At 37.5% G+C, this 21516-nt stretch overlaps 1 long non-coding RNA gene across 2 annotated transcripts in view; it reads right to left on the bottom strand.

The window, feature by feature from the left end:
- LOC112916457 (uncharacterized) overlaps positions 1-21516 on the bottom strand; it is a 76876-nt gene that overhangs the window by 18405 nt on the left and 36955 nt on the right. The window contains exons 1-2 of one of the 2 annotated variants that reach the window (XR_003234308.2): positions 20930-21089; positions 15083-15230 (exon numbers count right to left, since the gene is read on the bottom strand). This is a non-coding gene — a long non-coding RNA (uncharacterized lncRNA). Of the gene's footprint in view, positions 1-15082; positions 15231-20929; positions 21090-21516 lie in introns of those variants that run through there. The other variant, XR_012000303.1, reaches the window with a different exon arrangement.

The following is a 21516-nucleotide window of genomic DNA, read 5'->3' as shown; positions in this document are numbered from 1 at the left end:
CGAACTGAACCACAAGAGCTGATTTTCTTTTTTTCTTTTTTTTTAAGAGCTGATTTTCTTTTAAGATTTTATTTATTTATTCATGGGAGACACAGAGAGGCAGAGACACAGGCAGAGGGAAAAGCAGGCTCCATGCAGGGAGCCCAATGTGGGACTCAATCCCGGGTCCCCAGGATCACACCCTGGGTCAAAGGCAGTGCTAAACCACTGAATCACCGGGGCTGATTTTGAAGGCAGGTTAAGAAACGGAAGGGAGGGCAACCTGGAGACAATAAAGCAGATGTGGAGTAGCACCACAGCATGGAATTTCTAGGGATCAGGTCCCACTGAAGGATGGGAGCTCACAGGACATTGGAGCAATCCTTCATCAACTTCAATTATTCTATCATTAGGTCCATGCGGAAATTATTGCTGCCACTGCCCACCAGCATGCAAAACCAGTTCTCATTCTCTTCCTTCTTGTCATCATTCCTGATTCTCTACATATGAGAAAGGTATTTTCAAGAAACCCTAAACAAATTGTTTAAGAATTATGGCAAATATATTTATAAATTCTTTAATTGTCACCCTTTGATTGGAGGAAATTCCACAAAAGCAGAATAGAACCCAATCACAACCAGATAAAGACAAATGCATCACGTCCATTGTTAAGTTCACAGATGTGCAGCATGTACTGGTGATTAAGAACTGGGAGGTAGTTATACCGCCTTGCCCTGAAAAGAATGGTTTGTAGATAACCAGCATTGGCACTGCCTGGGAGCTCTTTAGAAATGCAGAATCTCAGACTCTACTTCACGCTTAGTGAACAAAACTGCACCATAACAGCCCAAGGTTGTTCATTTCCAAGTTTGAAAAGTACAGGGACTTGTTTTCTGCGGGGAGGACTTTTCAGAACCAGCTAGGAAAATTGGCTGAAGGAAAAAACACCTCTGAGATGCCTGGGTGGCTCAGCCGTTGAGCGCCTGCCTTGGGCCCAGGGCGTGATCCTGGGGTCCTGGGATCGAGTCCCACAACAGGTTCCCTGCATGGAGCTTGCTTCTCCCTCTGCCTGTGTCTCTGCCTCTCTCTGTGTGTCTCTCATGAATAAATAAATAAAATCTTAAAAAGAAAAAAAAAAAACCACCTCTTGGAGAGTCTATTATGCCTACACTAGTGCTTTGTTACTGATAGAATTGTGATAACATATTTCTGGGGATTTGGGGAGGGGAAACGATTGTAAATCATTGATCTGTGGCTATAACACTGAAGTCCATTTCTGTTTATTGTGTTTTTTCCAGGACAATCATGCAATCAAAAATGAGAGGTTTTTTTTTCCAGCATTGTCTAAAATTGAAACAAACTAGTCATACCTTTTCTTTAGATCAAAATGGCAATTTTTTTAACACTGTTACAAATGAAAATTTTTAAGACATCCTGTTGACTTCTAGTTTGTTTGTAAAAAGCTCTAATGAATAAGTCAGAAAGTTTTTAACATGGGAATGTGCTTTGAAATTATGATCACATCTAGGGGGTAGAGAGGATTAACACTGCATTAAGTATTTAAAGCTTGAACATATCATTTGTATTTGAATGCATAGAGAGGATAACTTAATAGATAAATATATGAAAGTCACCAAAAATACTTTTTATGTTACTTTTAGATTAAGAGGTTGATTAAACAAAATATTCATTATCGTAAGATGTGTTCTTCAATCGAAGACAGCTTAAAATATATTTTTCTTTAATCAAGATGAACATGTAATTACTTTGCTAACATTTAAAGCCTAATGGAGGGACGCCTGGGTGGCTCAGCGGTTGAGCGCCTGCCTTTGGCTCAGGGCATGATCCCAGATTCTCCAGGATCGAATCCCACATCTGGCTCCCTGCATGGAGCCTGCTTCTCCCTCTGTCTGTGTCTCTGCCTCCCTGTGTCTCTCATGAATAAATAAATAAAATCTTTAAAAAAATAAGCTTAATGGAAAAAGTATGCTCTATTTTGAAGCAAAAAATAACTGAATAATATAATGTAATGTAAATTTAGTTAGGGTCTCTGGTATTCAGAAATGGAGAATATTCCTCATTCTAAATTCAAGAATTCTGGACAATGAGGGGAGCCACAAAAAAGTCTCTATCTAGCTGACAGACACCCAGATTTCCTCAGTCATTGGTATGAGAGAGCATGAGGTCTGAATTCCAAAGTTAGAAGAGTAAATCTCAACTTTGTTCTTAATCATGTAAGCAAGTGATTTAACCTTTTTGATCCTCACTTTTTTCTTATGTAAAATAAAGTCATTATTTACTAGATTTCTACAAAAGTTTTGTCTTATGTTTATTGATAATGTGAATTACTATATACTATATTACATTTACTTATTTTCTCTCATTGTGGCTTTTTGCTTTTTTGGATGAAATGATATCATGTCTTTATGAGTAATGTATGAAATAATTTTTAAAATTTGGTCCATTTATTATAAACCAGTCATAGTGAGTAAACTTTTCCTGAGATCTGTGAGCTGTTCTAGCAAGTTATCTAATCTGAGGAGAGGATTATGGGCACACCAGGCAGCAATATCAGAGGTCTGGACTGGTGACTGGCATCTGAAGTAGGGGCAGTCACATGGGGACTGAGCTCTTAAATTGTGGGAGCTAATGCTATCTCCCAGTAGATAGTGTAAGTATTTTTTTTTTTAGGATTTTATTTATTTATTCATGGGAGACACAGAGACAGAGAGGCAGAGACACAGGTAGAGGAAGAAGCAGGCTCCCTGAAGGAAGCCCATGATAGCAGTGGTTAAAATAAATCCTATATGTTTAAAAAACAAAACAAAACAAAACCATTTATCATCTTTGGATAACTGGAAAGAATGTATTACTTGAAAACTATAAGCAAGGATGAAATCAAACATTTTATAGTCTTTCCTTTACAAGCTGTATCATTGGGTAACCAAAGAATGAGTAGGAGAAAATTTCTCTTTATTAAAGTATTCTAAATAATAAATGAAAATGGAATGATAGAATTAAAATATCACTATTTTGTGATCTCTAGTAAATGAGTAAGTGCAAGCAGTGATCATAAATAGTGGTAATATCACAAAAAGAAATAACCTGATATTGTTTATCACCAATGTAAAACCACAACTAGTAGCTGTAATAAAAAAATTAAAACATTTATTGAGTAGTCAAAAAAATAAAATAAAATAAAATAATTGAACCTGGATTATCAAAACTGTACTTCTAATTTTTAGGAAAGAAAAAGACAGAAGAACTTATTAAGTGATATCATTGGAATGCAATTGGCAAAACTCAGACTATGGAAAATTCTACAGAGCAAATAACTCAGTTTCTTCAACAAATTGTAAAAATAAGAAACATAGGGAGAAAAGGAGAGAAGAACAGGGTACAAGGAGAGGAGAGAGAACAGAAAAGAGCCTCTTATTTATTGGAAACTAAAGAGACATGTAAAATACCTAATTTTTTTACTGAACTATTTATGGGTGAAATGATACGTGAGATTTGCTTTCAAAACAGTCCATCAGGTAAAATGGAAGTAGATGAAGGTATAAATGAAACAAAATTGTCCAAAGGTGATAATTTTTGCATAACTGAGTGACAGTGACATGGGCTTTTATTATACTAATCTCTCCTTTTCTACGTATTTGAAATTTTCCACAATAAAAAGATCTTAAAAAGAACAAAACTCTCTTGGAGTATTCCCCATGAGGAGTGAATCTAATCATAAATATCCTCTCTGGTGCACAGAGAAGAAATTGAGTAGTCTGAACCTTCTTGAACTATCATCTGAGCATTTAAAAAAAAAAAAGTACGAGCTCTTCTGGTTTTTGTGAGAGAAATACCCTTTAGTCAACATGTGCGCCCAGCTTGAATGATAGTATAAGACAATGGAGATAGATCTCAGGAACTCAAATGATACCTATTGACACTTATGTTCTTGGGTATAGAAATGAAGTAGAAGTAAAAATTATGGTCATAAAATACTCTCTTAGCTCTCTATTATTTCCTTTTTAATGTTAAAAAGTAGTTTTCTAGAATATATACTAACCAAGTTTATCCTCTATGTTGAAGACTTACAATTATGATCTGCTGTGAATTTTTTTTTTTTTGTAAATAGTTTGCCAGTATGCTAATCAACTAAAAGATATACAGCTTCCAAATGGTGTACTCAAAATTAAGGCATGAATAGAAGTCTCCCCTCAATGGGTTCCCTCTAACACTTGCTTTGAATAAGTTTCCAGGTAACCACAAGGCAGGATAGCTCCGCTGAAGACCACACAGAGGAGATCACTGTCTTCCTTTTCTCACTTTTCTTCCCAGCAATATCCAACCTTGTGCTGTCTCCAGCAATGCAGCACCCTCAGGATTCATTAGCATACACACACCAAAACATCTGAAAAGGCTCTGAATCTATGTTAAAGTGTGAGAAAATTTCAGAATACAAATTATGTAGTGTTGAGGTAATTTGCAAGTACACAGTCTCACATTCCTCAATTGACTTGGCACAGGTTTAGAGCCTTAGTCTGTTCCTGGAGGGCTTCACTTGCATTCCCCTTGAAGGCAGCTGGCCCGGCCTTTGGCCTTGACTCAGGGTCACTGTCGTTTCTTGCTAGGCAAACCATCACCCCAGGCCTCCTCTAAATTTTACTTCTTCAGATTTCCTAGGTCTCCAGAGACCCAGGCTACTTGCCAGCCTGGAGCCCAAGTCAAGTTCTCTGCACTCACATGGAAACTGTTCTGGCTGCTTCAGATATGAGCTGAGAATTTTCTGACCAACCTTCGCCTGGAGTCTGGGCAATGACGGTTTATCTGAGCTACACATCCTCCCTTAAGCAATATGATCTGCATAGCTTGTAATTATTTTACTTTTTTCCTCTCCTGCCTATGCTTCACACTTTCAAAGATCCTCTTCTTTCTGCTCCTTATCACATACACCTAAGGGATCCCTACCACCACTCTCTACTCCAACTTCCAATCACAGTTTCCATGAAAATGTCCAAGTTCTAAATATATCTTTGGACTTCTAAAACTCTCCCTCGTAGTTGAACCCCTATCACAGACACTTTCGCCCAGCAAAACAGAGAATCACATTTCCCAACTTAAATGAAGATTTGTAACAATCATGTGTAGCGAATACCCCCGGGAATCACACAGCCCCTTGGATCCTTTCTTCAGAGGACTGATCCCTGAACGGGTGGACCGCCTTCTGCCCTTGTTCTTTGAGCAGAAAAATGGAAGTGCCTGAGAGGCACTACATTCCTGGGAAAACCTATAGCCAAGTACTGACTTGTGTGGGAGTTTGACAGACCAGACTTTGCCTCAAAGTGGGAGACATCTCAGGGGTAATTTATGCTCCAGGGAACCCAGTAGAATCAGTCTGAGACTGAAAAATAACTTGAAATTTCTCTCTTGATCATTTCCTTCCCCCTTTTCAGTCCTGCTTCCTCCACTCTCTTACCTGCTCCTCCTGGGAGCACTTCCTCAATAAATCCTTAATATTTGTATATATTTATATTTAATTATATTTAATGTATTAAATTTATATATTATTAAATACTATATATGAATCTTTATCTCAGGGTCAACTGGAGAATTCACCATGGTTCGTGGTTGAATGAACCGTGCCTTAAAAACAGTTTTTAAAAAGATCTATTTATTTTATTTGAGAGAGGGAGAGTGCACACATGTGCACGTGAATGGGGAGAGAGAGCAGAGGGAGAGAAAGAATCCTCAAATATATGCTCTGCTGAGCATGGAGCCCCACATGGGGCTTGATCGCATGACTCTGAGATCATAACCTGAGCCAAAATCAGGAGTTGGATGTTTGACCAACTGATCTACCCAGACACCCCCCAAAACTTTTAGTTCCAGATTAAACAAAATTTGTACTTCAGTTCTAGTCAAAAAATTCAGAAATAAAATTACCCCCTGGTAATTTTTTATATTGTATATTTTCTAAGGTGATAGATTAAAAAAAAAAAAAAACTGTGCCCAGTTTTTATTTTCTAAGAATAGAAACTTAGAGATATGTGTGTGTGTTTAAATTGCAGGAAAAAGGAAAGATTTAATTTATCTAAATTGTAGCCTTAATACAATCTTTAGTTTTTAAAAGGTTTTATTTATTTATTTATTTAAGAGAGAGAGAGAGAGAGAGAGAGAGAACAGCAGGGGAGTGGCATGTAGAGGGAGAGGGAGAAGCAGACTCCTCACTAAGCAGGGAGCCCAATGTGGGGCTCAACCTTGGGATCATGACCTGAGATGAAGGCAGACACTTAACTGAATGAGCCACCCAAGTACCCCTGAATACAATCTCTTGACCTGTATCTTTGCTCCCAAATACTTGGGATTATTTTCTTTTATACATTTTATATGTTGCAGAAATATGGTCAGTTCCAAAGGCCATTGCAAACATTTGGTTTTGGTTTATAGGTCAAAATAACATGTTTCCAAGATTATGATACAACTTTTAAATATAAATGGGTATATAAAACTTTATATTTTGAACATTTGCACTTAAATATTCTTAAAGTTTTTCCTATTACATATCCTTAAAGTTTTTTTCATGTTACAAACATATTTTCAAATACATCAAAGTCATATTAATGATACATTTTTATGGTGAATAAATTCATCTTTTAATTTTATTTTTTCCAATTTTTCTCAGTTATGATTATAATACGTTATAAACATTTTTTAAAATATGTATTTAAAAATATGGAAGGAGATACACCAAAATATTATATATATGTTGGAGTGTCTTTCTTTTTTTTAACTTGTCTATATTTTTGACATTATTGTCATAAGAATATTCTATTTTTATAATGATAAATTTTAAATATAATACAGACAATATATCTAAAGAAAATAGCAAAATTTCTTAAAGTACGTAAGCTTACATAAGTTTTATTGATTTCCTAGTACACCTATTCTAACCCATAACAAACATTTTAGAGGATGGTTGTTTATATTGAAAATCACAAGCTATGCTTCCTTCACCTAGTAGATGGCCTGATACTGGGACATAGTTCATATTTGCTAAATAAATGATGTTTTATGATTAAAAATAGCTTATGTTTAGGTTTGTGTTCATTAACTGATTGGGCAAGATATTTCACAATGACTAACACCAGGTAAGGCAAGCTTTTTGGTGCTTATATTACATATAGAAATTCAAAATTCATATTCACATGTAAAAACCCCTAATTAAAAAAGAAGCATCTACTCACACAAGCATATTGAACATTACATAGAGATACAAGAATTGGATGCCTGGGTGGCTCAGCAGTTGAGTATCTGTCTTTGGCTCAGGATGTGATCCCGGGGTTCTGAGATTAAGTCCCACACTGAACTCCCTATGAGGAGCCTGCTTCTTCCTCTACCTATGTCTCTGCCTCTCTCTCTCTCTGTCTCTCATGAATGGATGAATAAAATCTTAAAAAAAAAAAAAAGAAATACAAGAATTTCAGATTTGTATCCCCTAAATGCAAACATTAATGTGGTAATAATTTGTGTTTGAAGTTTACATTTATCGTCATTATCTTGCTATCATTTCACATGTTTAGTCACTGCTTTTAATATCACAATTCTAAGGAAAGCAGTTAGAAAGTGCTTTATTGACTGTTGAGCACATTTGGCTTCAATTTCAGGACCCTCATACTTCAAATGTGAACTTGCCTTAATCCACTGGAAACAATGTAGAGATGTATGGAGCTAATTTAAGAAACTGAATACTTTCACTGGAAAATAATTGTGTTCCCATATCAACACTAGATAAAAAATGGCTTAGTTTGATGTAAGAATTTCAGTCATTTGCAGGAGAAGTTCCACAATTATTTTTCTCTTCAATTTTTTTCAAATAAATTAAATAAATGACATTTTTATATCAACACTTGAAAAGCACTAAAACATCTATAATAGCAAAATATCACCAAAGATTAGCTTCCCTTCAATTTTCACTCAGTAGGGGCACCTGTGTGGCTCAGTGGTTGAGTGTCAGCTTTTGGCCAGGTCATGATCCTGGGATCCTGGGATCAGGTCCCAAGAAAAATCTCAAATAAGTAACCAAACCTTGCACCTAAGACAGAAAAAAACAGCAAACAAAGCCTAAAACTAGCAGAAGGAAGGAAACAATAAAGATTAGAGTAGAAATAAATAATATATAAACTAAACAAATAAACGACACAATAGAACAGATCAATGAAACCAGGAGCTAGTCCTTTGGAAAAAAATCAATACACTTGATAAACTTCTAGCCAACCTTATCAAGAAAAAAAGAGAAAGGACTCAAATGAAATCACTTATAAGAGAGGAGAAATAACCACCAACACCTCAGAAACACAATCATAAGAGAATATTATGAAAAACTATATGTCAACAAATTGGACAACCTAAAAGAAAGGAGTAAATTCCTAGAAACATGTAAACTACCAAAACTGAAACAGGAAGAAATAGAAAATTTGAATAGACTGATAACCAGCAAAGAAATGGAGTCAGTAAATCCCAACAAACAGAAGTCCAGGACCAGATGACTTCACAGGTGAATTCTATCAAACATTTAAAGAAGAGTTAATACCTATTCCTCTTAAACTATTCAAAAAAAAAATAGAAAAGAAAGGAAAGTTTCCAAATTCATTCTATGAGGCCAGCATTACCCAGATACTAAAGCCAGACAAAGACACTAAAAGGAAAGAGAACTACAGTCATCCCTGATGAACATAGATGCCAAAAATCTCAGCAAAATACCAGGAAACCAAATTCAACATTAAAAAAAATCATTCACCACAATCAAGTGGGATTTATTCCTGGGTTGCAAACGTGGTTCAAAATTTGCATATCAATCAGTGTGATAAATCACATCAATAGGAGAAAGGATAGAACCATATGATTCAATAGATGCAGAAAAGCATTTGACAAAGTACAATATCCATCATGATAAAATCCCTCAACAAAATAGGTTTAGAGGGAACATACCTCAACATAATAGAGGCCGTCTATGAAAAACCCACAGCTAACATCATCCTTAATAAGAAAAAAACCTGAGGGCTTTTCCCCTAAGGTCAAGAACAAAACAAGGATATTCACTCCAACCACTTTTACTCAACAAAGTACCAGAAATCCTAGCCATAGTAGTCAGACAACAAAAAGAAATAAGAAAGCATCCAAATATGTAAGGAAGAAGTAAAACTTTCACTATTTGCAGATGACATGATACTATACTGGGAAACCCTAAAGACTCCATGAAGAAAAAAACACTGGAACTGATAAACTCAGTAAAATTGCAGGAAACAAAATCAATGTGCAGAAATCTATTGCATTTGTATAGACCAATAATGAAGCAGCTGACAGAGAAATTAAGAAAACAATCCCATTTGCAACTGCACCCAAAATAATAAGATACATTAGAATAAACCTAACCAAAGAGATTCAAGACTTCTACTCTGAAAACTATAAAACACTAATAAAAGAAATTAAAGATGACACAAAGGAATGGAGATGCATTCCATGCTCATGGATTGGAAGAACATGTCTATACTACCCAAAGCAACCTGCACATTGAATGCAATCTCTATAAAAATACCAACAGCAGTTTTTCATAGAACTAGAATAAACAATAACAAAATTTATATGGAACTACCAAAGAGCCTGAATAGCCAAAGCAATCTTAAAAAAGAAAAGCAAAGCTGGAGGAATCACAATTCCAGACTTCAAGCTTTATTACAAAGCTCTATTAACAGAAAAAGTATGGTACTGACACAAAAATGGACATATAGATCAATGGAACAGAACAGAAAATCCAGAAATAAACCCACTATTATGTGGTCAATTAATCTTCAACATAGCAGTAAAGAATATGCAATAGGAAAAAGACCATCTCTTCAAAAAAATGGTGTTGAGGGATGCCTGGGGGCTCAGCGGTTCAGCGCCTGCCTTGGGCTCAGGGTGTGGTCTTCACACTCTGGGAGTGTGTGTGTGTGTGTGTGTGTGTGTGTAGTATATGTACTTATACTATGGAATACTATTCAGCCATAAAAAAGAATGGAATTTTGCCATTTGCAACAACACGGATGCAGCTAGAGAATATAATGCTAAGCAAAATAAGTCAGTCTCAGTAAGACAAATACTATATGACTTCACTCATATGTGGAATTTAAGAAACAAAGGCAAAAAAATGAGAGAGAGAGAGAGACGAAGCAAGAAACAGATTCTCAATCTAATGGTTACCAGAGGGGAGGTGGGTGGGGGATGGGTTAAGTAAGTGATGGGAATTGAGGAGTGCACTTGTGATGAGCACTAGGTGGTATATGGAACCAAAACTATATATTTTACGCCTGAAATATAAGATATTATGTACCTGAAAACTAATATAACCCTGTAGGTTAACTAACTGGAATGAAAAATAACTTCGAAAAATTCAGCATGGGGGATTCCTGGGTGGCTCAGCGGTTTAGCACCTGCCTTTGGCCCAGGGTGTGATCCTGGAGTCCCTGGATCAAGTCCCACATCAGGCTCCCTGCATGGAGCCTGCTTCTCCCTCTGCCTGTGTCTCTGCCTCTCTCTCCTCCTATGTCTATCATGAATAAATAAAATCTTTAAAAAAAATTCAGCATCACATAAAGCTTCATAGAACAAACAACAATGAAAAAGGATGATTTACTATGAGACAGGCTACCATAGCAAGAAGGTCTAGATAATCTATCTCAGCGCATCTGAATAATAGAATAACTGTCAGTATGTAGTAGACATATCTGGCTTCATGCAGAACTGTGTCATTTCTTGAAGACCCTACCAGTTGCCTGAGCTCGTGGTTATTCATGGAGGAAACTCTTTTGTAACATTTACAAAATTTAACCTCTACAACTTTAGCTTTATGGAAAAAGTGAGACAAACTTATTTTCCAGGCAATGATTTAAGAGGGGAAAATATTTACGAGGTACTAGATTGTGACGTCTTACAATGCAAGGTGCAATAAAACAAATGTGTTTTTTCTTCACCCAAAAGGTAGTTTTCATTAATTTCAGATTTAAAAATATACTTAGGTACATATGTACATCAGTGAAGTATTTGAAGGGAGAGTTAACATATTAATAATACATGTGATTAATGATGCCTTGCATGAAGTCACAGCATGAGAAGTCAGTGTGAATAACCTCTGAATTTTAAAAAATGCAGGCTCAAATGTCCTCAGTAATCATTTTGGCTGCATAAAGTCTGAAGCAATGAGAGAGTTTCAAAGTTCTTTTATAGAACCCATAGGACTTCATATGTCATAAGCAGTAAAAACTTGGGAAGAGTTATGGCTACTTCTTTAGATTAAAATATGACAACTAGCAATAACATTATTCTAGTTGCAGTCATCATGCATAGCTCATCTTTGCCAACTTCATGAAGCAATGAAAAACAAAAACTTTTTCTGAGTTATTCTAGTAACTTTGAACAGCTGCAAGTGGTCTATGGGAGCATAATTTTTGCCAAAGATATTTTGTCATGCCCTTTGTTTATCATCCAGTTAAATATTCCTTTTATTTAAATACCAGTTATTCTTCTTTCTTCTCAGAAATATGAATGCAACTGGACAGGCCAAAGATGGTGTCAAGCTTATCATACTGACTGTCTCTTTTTCATTAATCATACATATGAAATGCCTAAGATATTTTGCCAGTTAAGAGCAGCACTTAGGTTGAAATCCTGGCATGGTTCATTGCCACAGGGATGAAATGTAGAGCACCCCAGGGACTAAGCATTTCTCCCAGCATGTGAAGGCCCATTGTAGCATTCTTTTGGCTTTTGCTGTTTGGTCAAATATAAGTGCGTAAGTTGTGAATTTTAGCTCATCTGTGTCCTTAGCCAGTTTCCTTTGCCCTATATCCCTCTCTGCTACTTAGAGATTCATCCTAGCTGCCTTTTCCAACTCTAGTCTGAAGAGTGCCCTTTATTGCCCTGGCTGTACACCAAATTTACCCAGGAAAGGCCAAAACAAATAGCACCATTGAGAGACGTTACAAAATGGCTGTCACTTTGCCAGAAGCTTCAGCAGACTCACAAGCCCTCAGGGGGTCTCTAGGGATGAGTCGAGTCGAACATTCAAGTCTGCAGACTTTCTGAAACTGCTGCCCAGGGATCAATGCCCTACTCATAGGTAGACGGTGAGGATACTTTCAGGATTTCCTGACTCATTTACAGAGCTTGCTTATGGCCTGAGTATAAGAAAAGTAAAGACAATGTCCTTTTCAGGTGAAGATAGGTAGGTAAATGGCTGCCCGGTCACAGCAGGAAAGCAATGGCCCTTCCAACTCCCTGGGTGATGCCTGCCCAATGAAACCATCATACAGTATTTTTAAGTAATGTTGCTAACAACTAACAATGGACAACCAGTGGAAGCCTTTGAGAAGAGGAATTGTGCTTTTAAAAGGTTCTTCTAGCTGCCCTGCAGAATACAGACTGAAGAGGATAAGGACGGGAGGGACAAGACGAGTCCAGAGTCCACTGTAGTGGTATAGGTAAGAGAGGATGGTGGCTTGGTTGAAGGTGCTGGCATGTGGGCAGCGTCTACAAGAAATCAGTGTTCCATTTTATTGTTCCAAATCAGTGTCCATTTTTCTGAGGACCTTTTTTTTGTGGCAGTAATCACATAGCATAGCTGATCACAAAGGCCATTTTTCGTACCCTGAAACATGACCATGTCATCTATATATGATACTGTGCCCTTAGCAAACCTCTCTGTACTTCAGCTTCCTCTTCCATAAAAGGGTTAATCATACTACTTACCTCATAAGAAGATTGCTTTGAGAATTAAGAGCATTAATACATATAAAGCTCTTAGAACAGAGTTTTGCACATGGAAAGTATAAAAAATACAGCTGTTATTAACTTTCTATTCTCTATACTACAGAGTGACAAGTGGGAGGGCATAAATAAAAGTCTTGCAAAATTTGCACAAAATTATTATTTTATATTATAACATAAAAAAAGGATAAAAAGACAACCTTGCTTACACATCGATAAATATCTGATATCTTATCAACCAGTCTTTCGTTTACTGACTTGGACCTTGCAGACTATCATTATTGAACAAAATTCAGTTTAGCTCATGGCTATTTCCTGTTCACAGGATCAAAACACAGAAGAAAACTTTCAAAGACACAAGTAAGATTTCATTATCCTAACAGCTTTCCTTACAAGGAGAAGTGAGGACATTGTCCTTGTGTCCTAAGAAATAACAGTGCCCATGTCTCCTCTGTGGCTCTAGCTCTTACTAATAACAACCCCCTAGCCTTTGTCCCCAGCAATCACTGCTAGTCATTGCATCAGCTCCACCCTGAGTACAGCTTCTGGTAACCACATCCTCATCTGTTGTCCTTTTGGACTAAGAATGATTAGAGCTTCTCTGGGTTACCTTAACCACCACCCCTTGTTTAGTTTCTCTGTTTTCCATCATCTGGATGAAGTCTCTGTATTAATTCTCTCTCTTTGAAAGATTGAGGGTGGCTTCTGTAGAACCAAAGATGGCAAAGATCAGATCCCACTATTCACAGAATTCCATAAACTTTCGAAGGCAGGGAATTTGGGGAAAATATTTTACTATAAGCTTTCAAAAATATTTTATTTTATTTTTAAGATTTTATTTATTTATTTGAGAGAGAGAGAGAGAATGAGAAAGCACAAGCAGTGGAGAGGGAGAAGCAGGTTTCCCATCCATCAGGGAGCCTGATACAGGGCTCGATCCCAGGACCCTGGAATCATGACCTGAGCCAAAGGCAGCTGCTTAACCAACTAAACCACTAAGGTATACCTCAAAATAATTTTTTAAAAAGATTGTATCTATTTATTCATGAGAGACATAGAGAGAGATAAAGAGGCAGAGACACAGGCAGAGGGAGAAGCAGGCCCCATGCAGGGAGCCAGACGTGGGACTTGATCCTGGGTCTTCAGGATCACGCCCTGGACCAAAGGTAGCACTAAACCGCTGAGCCACCCAGGCTGCCACCCTCAAAATAATTTTATATGACGTTTAAACCTTTCTTATAAAGATATGGCTGCTGTAGTGCCTGGCTGGCTCAATCAGTAGAGCATGAGACCTTTAATGTCAGGGTTGGGAGTTCAAGCCCTTCACTGGGTATAGAGATTACTGTAAAAATAAACTCTTTTTTAAAAAAATTAAAATATGGCTGCTTACTTGTAGAAAAAAAAAGAAGTATCAAAAATAAAAACATGTATACTAATTATTATTAATATACCATTTCTACATTTACTGTGCATTTCCTAATCATATTTGGGGCGGGTAACAGAGGGAAGTAGTATTTACATTTAACCAACTAAATTTCAGCTTGTTAGATCTGAGCTACTTAAGATGGCATAGTTACCAATTTAACATTAATTCTATGATACCAGAGCTTGAAAGAGGTGGGAAGGAGAGGAATGAGGATCTATTCTTCAAGAATCATTTGACCTCCTCTTCTGCTAAATGAAAGACTAGCAAGAGGCGGTGGCAGTTACTACAGAGGCTTTGTAATCCAGGGGCTTTCTGCTTGCATGGAACAAGAAAACACAAAGGAGGCTTCCAACTTCATATTCCACCTTAATTCCCAAATAATTTCTCTTCAAAGAAGAGAACCTTTCTGTACATGAACAGAGAGCTGAGCTTTCTCTTTTTATCCATGAACACTGTACATCACATATAATACCACGATGTTGCTCACATGACTTCAGTTTAATCTTACAACTCAATTGTATTGTTCATGGTACTTGATATATTCCAAAGACCTCAAAAAATATAAACTAAACATTCAAGAATCACTCAAGTTGAAAAAACTTACCTGCCAAAATACAAAATATTCTAGAACTTGAGAGAATGTAAAGAATTTATCACATTGATCTTAGTCAACCAAGAAAGTCTGTATACCAACCAACAATCATTATGAATTCATCTATAAAAATCATCATTAATTAATCATTGTTTTCTCTTCATTACTTGTTTCCTTGTTAGTGGCTATTATATCACCTTAGGATTCCAGGAAGAGATCAAATAGCAAATGGGGTCTTGCCCTTAAAGGGAAGAACAATCTTAATTTTACAAAGTCTACGGACAACTTACCTTCTGTGCTGGAGGTCAGAGAAGAGTGAAGCAAACTCACTCTCCTGTTGAAGGCGGAGCTCAGTTGGCAGCTCTCTCGATGACTGAATTCCCAGGCCAAATAGCTTGACAACTTCTTGCCTCAGCCCCATGGAGCACAATTTGGAGTCTTTCATTTTTTAAAAGATGCAAAAATAATAATATGTTTTATAACTTTCTACTACAGTAGTTTAAAATTAGAACGTGTTATTTATAATATCTCAGTTTGAAGTTGATAATAAGTGATCATAAATAGTATAAAATCATAAACTAACCAGTGGAATTAATCATATATTTTTTACTAGAATGGTCTTTCTCTTTTTATTTCTTGCATCTTCTTTCCTTCTCTTTCTCCTCCTCTCCTTTCTCCTTTTCATTTCACATCTCCTCCTTTCTGCCCTCCTCTTCCTTCTTCATATTTCTTTATTTCATATAAACCTGATCCCTAACACTCCCTCAAGTTCCAACTCCAGGCCTGACACCTATTTATCTCCTTCTCCACAAAAATGTCTTAAAATTTTATCTATACTCACTTCCTAGATCTTTGAGCCACTTGAAATTGAGACTTTACCATCACATTTTAAAATTTAAATTGTTATTTGTGATAACTAGTGACACTATCTCAGTGTCACCAGCAATTGACAAAATTAACAATGACAATGTTAGGTATCATTGAGAAAATTCATCAGCTATCGGAAACCAATTATGATGCCCCATATCCCAAATGCAATCTGTATACTATACTCAGACTATAATCAGGTTTTGTGTTCATATAACAAAGTATCTGCAGATATCAGAATAAGTCAAATCAAATCAACTTTGAGTGATAAAACAAGTCAGGGACAGAGGCTACCATGAGTGAGACCTGGGTGTCCCTTAAAAGAAATTAATATTGCCATTATCAATCTTGGGAAAAGAAGAAACGAAGCCTAGGGGAAGGAAGCATTACAATGGGGTAAGGAAACAAATATTAGTCTTTCTCTAGGGTTGGCGGTCAATGTGGACTTTCAGCCATGGAGAGCTGTGGAAATTCTGGTGGGGAGTGGGTAGGTGAACTGCCCAGGTCATGGGGCTGCCAAGAAAATAAAACTGGAAGCCAGTGGGCCTGGGCCTAGAATAGTTGTAAATATTCTGTGTGTTTTCCTTCCATTGCATCATTCCCTACTCTTTCACTGTTTTTAAAGATGCATCCTGATCTCAGTTGTGCAATGAGTAAGTAGAAGAAGAACTGTGTCTCAGTCTGGACTGAAAAGGTAGTGAATGCAGCATTTCCTCCCATAAGTCTGGGATGGGCGGAGTGGCTGTATCAGCAGCATCAGAGGCAGCAGCTCAGGAGGAAAATGAGGAGGCCTAGGAGAACCACATGCAGATGGCCTTGTTTCTACAGACCCCTGAGTCAATAAACACAAACTCAGGAAAAGCTGAGGGTGCTGGTTCCTAACTGAATCAATGGGAGCCCAATTCAGTATGCTGTGGATTGCATTTATGTCTATACCAAATTTAAAGAAGATTAAAACTAATTCATAGGAAACTCAGGTAACAGAAAACTATACAGTGAGTTTTACGGATTTTAATCCGACAGAGCAAACATTCAGTGTTTTTTACATGTAAGGAAGGAAGTTACAGACTGCTTTTGAGAAATTTACAATTGACACTAAAATTTCCAAATAAAAAGAGGAAATAATAAAAAGCCTTAAAATTAGCTCAGAATTTAATGGGCGTGCAGAAGGAAGAAAATTTTCTTTCTTTCTTTCTTTCTTTTTTTTTTTTTAATTTATGGGCAGCCCAGGTGGCTCAGTGGTTTAGCACTGCCTTAGGCCCAGGGCATGATCCTGGAGACCGGGATCAAGTCCCACATTGGGCTCCCTGCATGGAGCCTGCTTCTCCCTCTGCCTGTGTCTCTGCCTCTCTCTCTCTCTGTGTGTGTCTCTCATGAATAAATAAATAAAATCTTTTTTTTAAAGATTTTATTTATTTATTCATGAGAGACACACACAGAGAGAGAGAGAGGCAGAGACACAGGCAGAGGGAGAAGCAGGCTCCCCACGGGGATGTGGGACTCAGTCCCAGGACCCTGGGACCATGACCTGAACTGAAGGCAGACGCTCAACCACTGAGCCACCCAAGTGCCCCCAAAATTTTATTTCTGAGCTGGGGATTCAGGTAAGGCTTAATGTACATCATGACAGGGCCAGTGATGATGGAATCCAAAGAATAATCCAGGAGACAGAGCATAGGTGTGAAACCCATTTCCATCATGCACCAGTTGGAAATTGTGCTCATGTATCAGCAAATGAAAACCCAATGCACAAATTAATCAAACTAAACTTTCATCTTTCTACCCAACAAGAATTTCTGGACAGGCATCAGTGCAGCAACTCTCAGAGCCGTCAACCTCTCAGACTCTTTCATCTTCTTGTTCTCCCTTCCTTAGTGCTCTGTCACCCTGATAGTTCCCAGATGATTTTGCCTCCCAGGCATCTCAGCCCTGCTTTCTAAAGGATAAGGAAAAAGAACAAGCCATGGAAGAGACAAGAAAATGTTGCCAAAACTCTCAGCAGACTACCATTTAGGTCTCCTTGGCTAGAAGTATGTTGAAAGAGTCCAAGGGGTGCCTGGATGGTTCTGTTGGTTAGGCATCTGACTGTTGATTTCAGCTCAGGTCATGATCTCAGGGTCATGAATTTAAGCCCCAAGTTGGGCTCTGTGCTGGGGGCAAAGCCTGCTTAAGAGGTCTCTCTGTCTCTTCCACTTCCTCTCCCCCCTCCTCTCTCTCTTTCTCTCTGAAAAAGAAAAGAAAAGAAAAGAAAAGAAAAGAAAAGAAAAGAAAAGAAAAGAAAAGAAAAAAGAAAAGAAAGAAGAAAGAAAGAAAGAAAGAAAGAAAGAAAGAAAGAAAGAAAGAAAGAAAGAAAGAAAAAAAAGGAAGAAAGAAAGAAAGAAAAAGACTCAGTCCCTGTTATCAGGGAAATTGAGATATGTAGTTTTTGATGTCTTCTTGTTTTAGCTGGTCACACTGTTAATACCCCTTCCAAAAAATAAAAATCAGAGTTCTGCTAAAGGAAGAAAGAATATTAGGTTGATAACTACCAGGATGTGTTAACATCCCACTTATTAACTATGCAGCCTAGGATAAAAACCACTAACATTTCCGTATTGCGGTTTCTTTACCTGTGAAATGGTTATAATAATATCTTCCCAGTACGTGTTTGGGTGGGGATCAGGGGCTAAGTATTCAGAATGTCTTGATAAGTTAGGAGGAGAGTCTAATAAAGTATAGCTGCGGGATCCCTGGGTGGCCCAGCCGTTTGGCGCCTGCCTTTGGCCCAGGGCGCGATCCTGGAGACCCGGGATCGAATCCCACGTCGGGCTCCCAGTGCATGGAGCCTGCTTCTCCCTCTGCCTGTGTCTCTGCCTCTCTCTCTATCTCTCTGTGACTATCATAAATAAATAAAAATTAAAAAAAAATAAAGTATAGCTGCTGTTATTGTTTGGTTAATTGGTTAGGAACTGAAGGAGGAGTCAGGTTTCAATAGGTAAATATTGGAAGAAGAAAATCTTAGATGAAGGAAACAAGATTGCAAGATTGCAAAAACATAGAATTAGAGAAAAATATGTAAGAAAGTTTAAAGTGTAGTGTGTTCAGCAAATTTAATATGGTTCGGGCAGACTGTCACCCACGTCAAAAGCAAAAAGCAAATGGTAACTCTAGAAAGTTAGGTTGGAACCGGGTCATAAGATGAGTGTTGGCAGTGGGGGAGGGAAGACGGGTATAAGAGCCAGGTCAAGGGGTTTGGATGCCTGGGCAGGTAACGTGGCAGCAGTGAAGGTTTCAATGCAGGATTAAGTCCGAGCTGTGCTTCGTGCTGACCATCCTGACAGCCGTGCACACAATATACTTGGGAGCTGGAAAGAAACCGAAGCAAGGAGACGAGTAGGGAAATCATATCCAAGCCGAACATAAGAGCCTGAAGTGAGGCAGCAGCAACAGAATGGAAAAGAGGTACTGATTTGGGAGTTATTTTTAAAGCATTAATTCCAGAATCTGGCATCCAACAGAATATAAAAGGTCAGGGGAAAGATGGTGCCAAGGTAATGAGCTAACCGTCAAGCTTAGTGGTGTGGTTACGCAGGGTGGAGGGTAGAGAGCAGGCCAGGGAGAAAGAGGACCACAGGAAAGAAAAGTGGAAGAATGGAGAAGGAAGCTGAAGGGAAGGGAGAGGTGGAAAAATACTGAGAGCCATGTAAAATAAGATGTATAAAAATGGTTCTATTCCAAGGGGTTGTTTAATCCATAAAAGGAATTTTCTCAGGCAAATTAATGAATCTGTAACAGCTACATGCCTAAGCCGAGTCATGTGCTAATCTGGCTGTGTGGGGAGGCACCGCCCATGTACACTTCAGAACATTTACTTGCTGTTGCAACAGCATTAGCATAGAAATAGTCCAAAAGTATGCAACCGAGTTTCGGAAGGAAATTCCCACTACTTAGTCTTTCCCTCTCAGTAGGATGCAAAATTATTCCTCTGGAAGTATCTGGGGCCAGTTTTCCCTTCCTAGAGGTAGAGGGATGAGTTAATTCACCTCTCCAGGATCCCTTGCAACATTCAGATCTTGTGATCCTGGACTCTGGGCTCAGTTTCAGCAGTTAATGGTCACAGCGGAAACCCAAGGCGAAAGCAGACTGGGGAATCGCTGCTGGAATCAAGGCACTTTGTCACTTCGAGAAGAACAGAGTAAGGGACATAAGTGGTCTATTGACAGAATTGTTTGCTTATCATTTTTGGCACCTGACATTTAAAACTGGGCAGGAAACACCTTTGAAAAATGATAATCCCAAACAGTTTAGACTTCATACAGTACTCTCATCTCCTTTTCTGGGATTTGGGTTTTTTTTTTTTTAAATTTTAACATTGTAGCTTTAGATCATCGAAATACGTTAAGTTTGCCGAAAGGGATAATTTAGATTCTAGGATCATATTTTTGAAGAATTATTCTGAAAATGCTTTTAGTGAGTTTTTATACTGACACAAATGTTTTCAGTAATTATTCAGTATTATTTCAAGCAAATTGCTAGTTTGTTTCAAATTTCAGAAACCTCTTTGAAAAACGTTATGTGTTTTCTTCCAGTATTTTGGTTTACTTTAGAGATAATCATTTTCCCTAAATGAAGTCACTGGAATTTACTAGTGTTTAATTTGATACCTGCTTTGCCTCAGGCACGTAATGAGCGCTGATGTAAAAAGGTACAATTTGATTATGCTAAATTATCTCACTTGTGATTAAGACTAGCTAGTTTCAGGAGTCAAAGTGATTGTAAATAAATTCATATTAGAGGGTTGAATGATTGGAAATCATGTTTTTCTCATCTTTTTTGAATTTTATTACATGTGAGGTTACAGATCCCATGAGTTTATGGCACTTAAAGCAATAAAAGTGCTAAGCTGGATTTATAATAATATTCATAAATCACCTTATAATAGAAAAAGACTGTAGCACATCTTCAAGTTGGCAGCTGTCTGCAATGAAACTAAGCAGTCCTCTTTCCTCCTTCATATTCATGGAAATACTCTGCTATTTTGAATCTCACTTGAAGTTCCCAACTCCTAAAGTAATAATGTCTTGACTGTAGGCAAGACCTTCCTTGTAGAGTTTTTTGGCAAAAACACCAGTCAAGAAAATAGAAGATATCTGTTTATAATCTCCTTTTACATCCCCATAACCACATATTTTATAGGCTTCCAAAGTGAAGATTAAGTCAAGGTCATCCAGTTAGAGATTAATTTTTTAACACCAAGTCTAGTTTTCCATTCATTACCTTATCTTTATTACCTTAAAAAATCACACTCAGGGGGCACCTGGACAGCTCAAGTCATGCTCTCGGGGTCCTGGGATGGAGCTGACATTGGGCTTCCTGCTCAAAGGGGAGTCTGCTTCTCCTCTCCCTCTGCCGTCCCCGCCTCAATTTCTTTCTCTCAAATAAATAAATAATCTTCAAAAAAAAAAAAAAAAAAAACCACACTGAGCATGTATTATAAGTTTAAACTTTGTAAATCACAGGTTATATCTCAATCAAGGTATTATGCCTTACAAGAAGCTTTCTTAATAAATGCATTTCTTTAGCATTTAATGCCAAGTTAAAAGAATTTAAAGAACTCTGATTAGGTTGCTTTTTAGTAATTCTCATTGTGATTTATTAAATTAAATTACAAATTGAAGTGCAGCTGAAATAACTCTGTAACTGGTGCTGTTATGGTTAATAAAAAGCTTTCAATCCCTAACATTCATCTCTGGAACATTTATTTTCATGAAAGTGAGTTCTGTTCACCAAGTACTAATTAGACATTTGTAGAGCTAAAACTTTGTGTTTGAATCTTAGGAAAATCACAGCAACAAGTTCTGAGAAGTATGGAGTATGG

Source organism: Vulpes vulpes, chromosome 3, assembly GCF_048418805.1.
Source record: "Vulpes vulpes isolate BD-2025 chromosome 3, VulVul3, whole genome shotgun sequence".
Classification (NCBI taxonomy): Eukaryota; Metazoa; Chordata; class Mammalia; order Carnivora; family Canidae; genus Vulpes; species Vulpes vulpes.
The sequence above is the reverse complement of the archived record's forward strand: the minus strand, read 5'-3'. Positions and strand labels throughout refer to the sequence as shown.